Below are 10,000 nucleotides of genomic sequence, written 5' to 3'. Positions count from 1 at the left end.
TTTGCATCCAGTCCGACTGCCTGTGTTCCAGTTTCCGGGAGCCGTCTGTAAATATGGATGGGCATGGTATCCTCCGGGTCGTTAGCATCACCTTTGAACAGCCCACGCACTAGTTCATGACTATTTGATGGCACGGATATTTACACGTAGGCAAAGCCGTTGAAAAGAGACAAAAGCAAGGATAGTGTGACTTCGTCGTAGGAACCTAAGAGCAAGAGAGAGAGGGGGGAGTGGAAAGTGGGAGCCGGGAAGGAAGGGCGAGCCGTAGAGGATGATGTATGTGTACTGCCCTCTTGTGACGTAACACGCAAGTATGTATATTTTTGTTTATTTTTTTGCAGGGCAGATCTGCTGGAGGTGGGGGGCACGGGCTGGGATAGATCTAGGCGAGTGTAGGTTGCTACATCGCGTCATTTGAATCATAAAATTGATGCGCAGGTCGTGATTCCAGGCACGTACCGGCGTGTGGGCAAGGCATTTGTTTTTGTTTGCCTTCGTAGGCACATGCATGACCGGAAACCGCGTCACCGGAAATGACGGCGATGTTGAAAGTCGACGACAAGGAGTATTAGGGAGGAGAGTGCAGCGGAATAGTATTAGGTTTTATGATATTATAGGCTTGTATTCGCAGTGTGATATCTATAAAAAAAATAGACTTTGACGTGCGTGTGAGCTCTAAAGATGATGTAGCCGTGCAAGAGTGTGCCACGCGTGTTCTTAAGGGGATTTGGCAAAAGACTGTGATTTCATGTGAGAGCAGTTTTGAGAAATTTAAAAAGCTGTGCCGTCTGCTGTGACGGTTCATTGTTTGGTGTTCGTAAACTGGCCAGGAAATGTCTATTTAGTTGATAATTTCTTTCACTAAGAGGATTAAAAACGTATGTATCCGAAGGGAAATTGAGTAATATTGTTGAATTGTGAAATCGTTGATGACCTTTGATGAATATTAATAAAAAGTAAGACGTGAAAATGTATCACTTCAGATGATGAATTTAGCCAGAAGCCGTGCTTTGTATTTTAGGCGTATGAAACAAATTAATGTAGATCTTGCCAGCTCTTTTCTCCAGGCGTTCATTTCACGCATCTTTTTACATTCTGGGAAGATGACTAAATGGCAGTTCGTCTTAGTGCGAGTGAATGTGACCTATAGGATGGAATGTGTGAGTAATACGCGTTGTGAGGGTGTCGCTTCCTGTCTCTGGCTCATGAATGGAGCGCCTCACACCCGTGACTACTACGGCCGCTTATAGTAGTCGTTTGTTTGTTTTTATTCCTTTTTAGAAGTAAGATTGAGATCTCGAGTAAAATAATTGACAGTGAAAGAACTCCTCTTTTTATGAACAGCAGTCGTTATCCTTCTCCTCCCCCCGCTCCCCCTCCCCCCTTCCCCCTCCCCCTCCCCCTCCCCCTCCCCCCAAAGCCCACCGCATTTTGAGACGCATACTTTCGTAGTGGTAAAAGGGTGTCCTTGAAGAAATGCTTGCCACATGTTCATTTCAAGCGTTTCTTTTAAGGCCATGATAACTTGAAAGTCTCTGGAGGCAGCTGCCACGGTCACGCACAGCATGGTCTCTCTTACTTTTGCCCTTGGCTTTCTTTTATTATATTGCTTTCTTTACGCCCTCCTTTCCTCCTTTCCTTTTCCTTCCTTCCTTTCATCCCTTTCCTTTCCTTTTTCCTTCCTTCCCTCCTTTGTCTTTCCTTTCATTAGTTTCCTTTCTCTCATTTCTTCTTTTCATCCTTCCCTATTTTCATTTCCTTTCCTTCATTCCGTCCTTTCACCCTTCCCTCCTTTCACCACCCTTCCCTTTCCTTCCTTCCCTTTCCTTCACCCTTCCCTTTCCTTCCTTCCCTTTCCTTCACCCTTCCCGTTCATTCCTTCCCTTTCCTTCACCCTTCCTGTTCATTCCTTCCTTCCTTCCTTCACCCTTCCCGTTCATTCCATCCTTCCTTCCTTCCCTTCACACAATCGCCATCCATCAGCCCACAATATGCATTTTCCGAATTGCATTGGAAGGGAAGCGTTGCATAAGGCGCCGTGCAATGTTGCTAAGGTAGACTATTCCAATTTAGGTGAGTAGGTCAAGTTGGCAGCTTGTTCCGATTGGCGTTAATTTGATCTGATCCGACTGATTGGTCTGGCGGAGTGGGGTGGTGGGGAAGGGTAGGGGGAGTGAAAGGGGAAGGTCGCGTATTGAATCACTATGGGATAATTAGGGTTCCATTAAGAGTTACATTACTCTCGATCGGCAGTGGTTGTTTAGTAATAAGGGTGGGATTGATATGTTGGTGAGTGGGCTTGGGATTAGCTCGTCAGATTTACGGTGATTGGAGTCCGTTATAAAGGCTCGTTCGAAAGGTACTTGATTAAGGGGACGGAGGGAGGGGGGGGGGTCGTCTCTTCGTCTCGGGCCTGGGGAAGGTGGAAGAAAAGCGCGGTCGATCACGTAAGAGTTTTAAGAGGGATGGCCAGTATTCGCCGGGAAAGAAGTGACGGGGTGGGGAAAAAAGTCCCGTGGCATGGGGGAAAAAAGTCCAGTGGCATTTTTCTATGGCTCGAACTTCTACGACGCCCCCGGATTGAATCGTGAAGCTGCCGTCGATGGGTTTGGACCGAGGCCAGGACCGAAGTCGGGACCGGGGCGCCGCGGCCAGAAGCGACTGTAAAAACCGGAATTCGGAAAAGAGGATTTTTTCAAGACCTATGAACGGAATTTATATTTGATTTATTAGTCTCCGAGGATGGGCCATATAAAGCTAAGGTGTAGGGGGGTGTAGCAGTGATGGGAGGGTGGGGGAGAGGGGTATGGGTTTCGTAGTGTGTAGTAAAAGTCCTTGGATACGCTCTTCGGAAATTGCTTCAGGTTGGAGGTGTCTCGACGGGTGTGTAACAGTAGTGGGAAGGGTTGAAGGGGGGGAGGGGTGGTGGTGCTGACATTGAGGGGGTGAGGGTGTTGGTATATAGAGGGAGGAGGACAAAGAGTCTTGTTTTGAATGTCGTTGTTCGTTGGAAATATTTCCTTACTGTTATGAGGTTTGATTTGAGGCGTCAGGGGTTCGCTCTTGTTTGTAAGGCTGGTTTTGGCATAGTCGAGTTGATGTTCTGTACATTCTAATGCAGAGTAATATGTGATACTTGGTGATATAGACTGTTGTGTAGTTTTCTTTCATTAACGCGAGGCAGGAAATGTATCTCTGTTTCTGATTTTCAAGCCGTGAGTTTACAGACGTTGAAAGGATTTCCAAGATTTTTCCAGTGTAGATAAGATGTAACGCCAGAGCCTGGCCCGGCTTGGCACCGTCTCAGATTACGTCTCCCGTTACCCGGCTGTTACGTGCATCGCCACCTCACCACGCCACGATTGTGACACTGCGCGCGTCCTGAAGGGCCTCTAAAGTCGTAGTGACAGACCCTCCCTTTCTTTGGGACGCGGGATTTCTGTTCCTTTGCTCGAAGAAAGCTTTTACCGGGGTTGAGAGGGAAGGCGCCACATTAGAATTTCACCGGAGATTGCGCACCCGGGCAAACTGACTTTGTTTTAATGATATAACAAAAGCCGCTTTACGAACGCAAGCAGACCGCAGTACACGTTGGCAGGGCGAACGCGCTCCGCTGTCCGCGTTCACGCCCTGACAGGAAAGCGTGTGTAACAAATGTCATGTAACTAATGAACTTCCTGTGCCCGTACTGGGAAACGCGCGGTGGCACAAACCTTTGATTTCCTTTTTTTATTGTTTAACGTAATGAAATGAACTCTTTATGGTGGTTGGTCTTCTATCCATGCGTGTCTCTCTTGCGCATGTGTATGCTTAAGCTTAATCTTGATGGCATGCGTTTTATTGTCTTTGTGTTTCTGTTGTCTTTGTGCGTTTTAATTAACGTACAGACACTGAGGGATTTTATTGATATTTTTTCAGTATGTTATAACCAGATGAACATGGAACCGCCTTTTTGTGTGAGTTAGGAGGGGAGGAGATAGACAGTACATTCACTCAAAAGCTATTTTTTACAAATTTCTTCAGATGAAATGTGTAAATTGTCCATTTCGTTCATACAAACTTTGGAGCGAACTGGTTTGTGTAATTCGTGTTGAAATTTCTACGTCGTTCGTCCAGCCTCGCATGGCGTCTCATGAGAGACGTAGCTAGTAAAGCTTTATAATACTTTAAAGAGACATTTCTCTTTATACGAATCATACGGGGTGAGTAACGAGCCGCCACGGCCGTTGTGTGGCCGAATTCAAATTCTTGTAGCCTTTCTCGTCGCCTTAAAAGGGACCCTCGGCCGAGCGCTCCCCGCCTCGCTCCGCATTCCGGAAATGGCATCGGCCGTCATTCCACCTCACGGAATGCTCGTCCACATGCTTCTCGGAACATCCACCCACCTGGCGACACTTCCCGCCGGGTTTATGGGGGTACGCCCAGCAACCTGCCGAGGGAGGCTGGCGTAGGCGTGGATGGAGGTGAAAGGGTAGGGCTATGGGTTTGACTCGTGTCGTCGGCGTCCAGGGTGTCGAAAGGATTAATAGCTGGCGTCTGTGAGTGTGTTCGAACGTGGCGCGGGGGAGGGATGGAGGCGGTCGGCGCCAGTGCTGAGGGGGCACGGGTAGGCCTAGAACCCGAGGTGGGGGGCGGGGTGGTAATTATGACAGGACAGCCCTTTTAGGAGGGGCAACGAGCGGCTGTGATTTTATTTGTGATAGGCGAGATACCAAGTTTGTTATGCTTCTTAAAATCCTATGTTTACTGGATATCTGCTCCATGTGTCAAGGCCAAGGGAATGGTTTCCTTGCCCCCTTGTGTTGCTTGCTTGATTTGCATGGTCATCCCGTGTGACTGATTAGCCAATTTGCTTTTTTGCGAAACCCATTTGATGTTGGTCACTTCCATTAATTTCAGTAGGATTGATCCTCATCTCTTTATATTTTCCATTTGTCTCCGTCCTACGCACCTTGCAATAACCGTCCGTGGCACACATCCTTATATAGAAGGACTACCTGACACTGTTATCGCCCGCGCTATGTCGTTATCTCGATTCCGCATCCTACACAGCGGCGCGAGAAGCGAGTGTGGGGGCGCTTCTGCTCGTAATGGAGACCGAGGCAGTCGGGTCATGAGGGAGATAATGGATGATCAAGGGCATGGCGACAGCTGACATGGGCGAGGATGGATTTAGATAAGGATTGATTGCACTTCGATCGGGCCGTCGCGACGTGGTGCTCGGTTACAGTAGAAGGCCGATCATATTTGGAATTTCCTTATCGCAGTTTCCGTTTTTTTTTGTCCAAACGCTCGGGATACGGGAGCTGCTGGCAGTGGAAGGGGGGGGGGGTGTCAGTGTAATTTTAATGGGGCCAAGGAACACGACACCGGAAGTGCCTGGGGTCGTAGTAGAGTGTGTGTGTGACCCCCTAGGCTGAGTGAACGGGGACAAGGAGGGAGGGCGATCACGCGTCTGGTGCGGGCGAGTGGCACTCTTGTCCGCCGTCTGTGCCTCGTTGATTATCTGGGGAGGAGGGGGAGGGGGTGTCGCCCTTGCTCGTATTCTTGATGTGGCTGTCGGCTATTATTTGTTACTCGTCACTGAGAGGGTCTTTGTATTTCTTCTTTTCCTGGTAAGGCTCGGATGGCCGCGCCCTCGAATTTGAGCTGCGGATAATAACGAATTTTCCGGGAATGTTATGATGTCAGCTGTATTTCGATGCAGTTGAATCCTTGACACAGGCCGCAGTATGGGAGTATGCTTCCACTGCCACATGAAACACGTTAGGGAATATGGTGGTGGTGGTGGGTAGGCCTACATTCTCGTAGTGGCTCGCGTACGAAACTCGACCCAAAAGGGGAGCGCCAGAGTGACTCCTTCTGCGAACAAGAGATCAGCAGAGGACAGATGTGCGTCGGATAGCTCTCCTACTTTCCTGAGTGATGAGTCAGGCCGGATGTCGCGACCGGGAGCAGCCTTTCATTATTACGTAGACCGGATAAATTAGGGGATTAGTTTTTTTGTCGCAATCTTCCACTGCGTTATAGATAGAATAGTGGCCGCTATCTTATTTACGATATCTGTGAAGGTACATTCTCATTTGTCTGTTTGTAAGAGAAACTGCACCTGGCCGCTTGTTGCAGCTACACATATATAGTATGATTATATCTTACTCTGTCGCCGGTGATAATCAATTAATGAAGAATATTAACACCTTTTCCCGGGCACTATAAGCCCCCCCCTCCCCTGTCCGATTGGTCACATATCTTGGCTGGGCAATTTCCGGTTCTCATTGTCAACGCTTATCTGAAGTAGGCAGGCTGTATCTTTATCTTCATTGCAATCAGTCATTGTTTTTAACTTCATTTCTTGTACGTTGCAGATCTCAGATTTTCCCCTTAGTGACTACCTTTTTTTTCTTCTTTTTCGCTTTCGCTGGTTTGAATGTTGATAAAATGGACGATATAGCTTACCCCTTCCCCGTATCATGGCTTGTGACTCAAGAATGAGTGCGGCATTTCCTTAATAACAGCTGATATTCGATTAGGTCCTAACAGTAATGTCGTGAGCATAGAGGAGTTCTTTTTCTGTCCGTTTGGCTCTTCTTCCCTCTCTTCTTTCCTTCTCCCCTCCCTCCTCTCCTTCCATTTTCCCCTCCCTCCTCTTCTCTCCTTCTCCCCTCCCTCCTCTCCTTCCATTTTCCACTCCCTCCCTCTTCTCTCCTTCCATTTTCCCCTCCCTCCTCTGCTCTCCTTTCATTTTCCCCTCCCTCTTCTCTTTCCATTTTCCCCTCCCTCTTCTCTCTTTCCATTTTCCCCTCCCCTCTCTTCTCTTTCCATTTTCCCCTCCCTCCTCTTCTCTCCTTCCATTTTCCCCTCCCTCTCCCTCTCCCTTTATCCTTCCCTTTTCCCCCCCTCTCCCTCTCCCTTTATGCTTCCCTTCATCCCTCCTCTCCCTCTCCCTTTATCCTTCTCCTTCTCCCCTCCTCTCCCTCTCCCTTTATCCTTCTCCTTCTCCCCTCCTCTCCCTCTCCCTTTATCCTTCCCTTCTCCCCTCCTCTCCCTCTCCCTTTATCCTTCCCTTCTCCCCTCCTCTCCCTCTCCCTTTATCCTTCCCTTCTCCCCTCCTCTCCCTCTCCCTTTATCCTTCCCTTCTCCCCTCCTCTCCCTCTCCCTTTATCCTTCCCTTCTCCCCTCCTCTCCCTCTCCTTTCCTTTTCCTTTCCCTCTCTCCCCTCTCCTTTTCTTCACCCCTCCCTATACCTCCCCCTCTCTCCTTTTCTTCACCCCTCCCTATACCTCCCCCTCTCTCCTTTGTTTCACCCCTCCCTATACCTCCCCCTCTCTCCTTTGCTTCACCCCTCCCTATACCTCCCCCTCTCTCCTTTGCTTCACCCCTCCCTATACCTCCCCCTCTCTCCTTTGCTTCACCCCTCCCTATACCTCCCCCTCTCTCCTTTGCTTCACCCCTCCCTGTACCTCCCCCTCTCTCCTTTGCTTCACCCCTCCCTGTACCTCCCCCTCTCTCCTTTGCTTCACCCCTCCCTCTCCCACTCATCCCCACCTCTGCCCCCCCTCTCCCATTTCCCTCCCCCTCCCCTATCCTTCCCCTCCCTTTTCCCTTCCCTTCCCTTCCCCTCCCCTCCCCTTTCTCTTCCCCTTCCCCTCCCTCCCTCCCTCCCTCCTCCTCCTCCTCCTCCTCCTCCTCCTCCTTCTCCTCCTCCTCCCCTTCCCCCTCACCCCCTCCACCACCACCTCCTCCTCCTCCTCCTCCTCCTCCCCTTTCCCCTCACTCCCTCCACCACCACCTCCTCCTCCTCCTCCTCCTCCTCCTCCTCCTCCTCCTCCTCCTCCTCCTCCTCCTCCTCCTCCTCCTCCTCCTCATGAGCATATCGCCCTCAATGGCAGCTCGTCTTACTAATCTAACCCCCCACACCCCCCCCCCCACCCCCGCCCGATCTGTCGCTTTATCGCTTGGGAAGGAAGGGCGCCGCTCATTGCCACCGTCGACGCCAGTGACAACACCCAACCGGATGGCACTGTGTGCTTCCCGTGTAGTTCTGAGTACACCCACACTTCCTATCCTTCCTGCCGTCCGTCCCTCCCTCGCTCGCTCCCTCCCCCCCCCCCCTTTCTCCGTCGCTCACTTCCCCTTTCTCCTTCGCTCACTTCCCCTTTCTCCTTCGCTCACTTCCCCTTTCTCCTTTTCTCCCTCCCCCTCCCCATTCCGCCTTCTCTCCGTCTCCCGTTCTCACCCTGTCCCTCCTTCCCTCCTTCCCTCCCCCTTCTTACCCTCCATCCTTTCCCCCTCTCCCTCCATCCGATTTTGGTGGTTTTACTCGTTCCGGGTTACTTGTTATTTTATTATTATTCCCTTCCTTTGCGTTTAATGAGCAGCTCTTTTCTTCGGTTTAGCTTCCCCTGGTCATCTGTCAGACGTTGATCTTCTCAAAACTTTTATACCATGTCGTTAGTGTCGTCTCCCTGAGCTTTAATTTCTTTTTTTAATTCCTGGTCGAGATAAACCCAGTCCGGAATTAAATTGGAAGTTGAATGAAGTTCGGTGAAAGGAGAGGAAATAAGAGACCGTGAATAATGTTTTTGGTGCACGGTGGACGCAGGTTTGCTGTACCGTATGCAGTATACAGTATGTATATTGATACATTTGCATAAGGTCCTTATCCTTGTACTTACCCATGCACATATGCATGCATACATGGATGCGTTCATACATGCATAAATACATGCATACATAATACATTCACATACACAAACAAACATACATACATTTTTACTTATAAATACGTACATACCGTGTATGTATTTGCATTTATCTGCCATTGTGTATGTCTATATGTATGCGGCTCTTAGTCGTTCATGCTCCCGAGGCTTCTGTCGTTTTGTCTGGCTCTGCATGTGAAGTGGGTCCGCCGTGGGCTGCTGTCGCTCTTATTTCCTGCGGGAATCACTCGCCTCACTTTGCCACATTTCCCTCGGGTGTTTTAATGCGTTATGACGGCGATTTTCCTTTTTGGAGACGAGCAGCTGATGGCTTTGTTTTAGGGATAATTATTAATCGCGTGATCAGTGAAATATTTGTTGGGACGTACTCATTATCGCCTTTGTGTGTGTGTGTGTGTGTGTGTGTGTGTGTGTGTGTGTGTGTGTGTGTGTGTGTGTGTGTGTGTGTGTGTGTAGCGAGGAACGAAGCACACAGGTGACGATGTCTGAAATGAGACGAGGTTCCGAAACGCTAATGGTGTGGAACAGTGATGAGTCTGTTTCATCTGACTTAACCCAGAGTGACGGTCGAGTGACAGGTGTGGGCTGGCGATTCGGGCGAGAGGGCAACAGCTGCTGTTTGAGCGCTGCTGCGGCCACAGTCAACAGGTGTTTCACGTGTTAGATCACCAACACGAGGGAAGAGTCTACCATCCCACCACTACCGCCACTACCACTGTTGTCACTAACCGACTGTGATGAACCGTACTTAAGCTTGAGTTTTTTAATGTCATGATTATATGGGTGGAGATTTTGGTACAGGAGACTTTGATCGAGAACGTTTATCATTACGTATATTGTGGAAAGATACATACAATACCGTATGCGTATTGCGTGCCTTGACCATCACCGAGAAGATTCCATAAACAGAAATCTCAATTTTTGTTCAGTCCAAATTCGCATTGTATCGTAGTCCATATTAGCCTGTTGAAAATGTATTCACTATAATAATCGCACATTGCAAGATAACCTCTCGACTTTTCGTTCCATTTCTCATTAGACTCACGATAATATCCCAGAGATGCCACATCTTGAAACGCCAATTATACATACGCCTTTGCTCCTCCTATTGCGTAAGTCATCTGCGCAGAGAAGGATGGCCACATACATGCAGCACAGCCTGCAGATCGGACGTGCACGAAATACTCGCCACATTTAGCGCATAGCTGAGGTTACCCGCAGTGAATGGCGCGGAGTGTGCCTTGCACTAGAGGTGATAGGCCACTTACTCATTGGCT

At 49.2% G+C, this 10,000-nt stretch overlaps 1 protein-coding gene across 7 annotated transcripts in view; it reads left to right on the top strand.

Annotated features, from left to right (window-relative positions):
- The window catches only part of LOC113830028 (neurofilament heavy polypeptide), a 163,738-nt gene that overhangs the window by 11,308 nt on the left and 142,430 nt on the right, over positions 1-10,000 (top strand). Inside the window, exon 1 of one of the 7 annotated variants that reach the window (XM_070124520.1) lies at positions 1-311. This exon is cut by the window's left edge and continues 281 nt beyond it. The exons of the other annotated variants lie outside the window; for them this stretch is intronic. The gene's annotated coding sequence lies outside the window, so the exon portion shown is untranslated. The remainder of the gene's footprint in view (positions 312-10,000) is intronic. 7 annotated transcript variants of the gene reach the window in all.

The sequence above is a fragment of the Penaeus vannamei genome, chromosome 8 (genome assembly GCF_042767895.1).
Source record: "Penaeus vannamei isolate JL-2024 chromosome 8, ASM4276789v1, whole genome shotgun sequence".
NCBI classification, from domain to species: Eukaryota; Metazoa; Arthropoda; class Malacostraca; order Decapoda; family Penaeidae; genus Penaeus; species Penaeus vannamei.
Note: the sequence above shows the minus strand (reverse complement) of the source record. Positions and strands in the feature narration are given on the sequence as shown.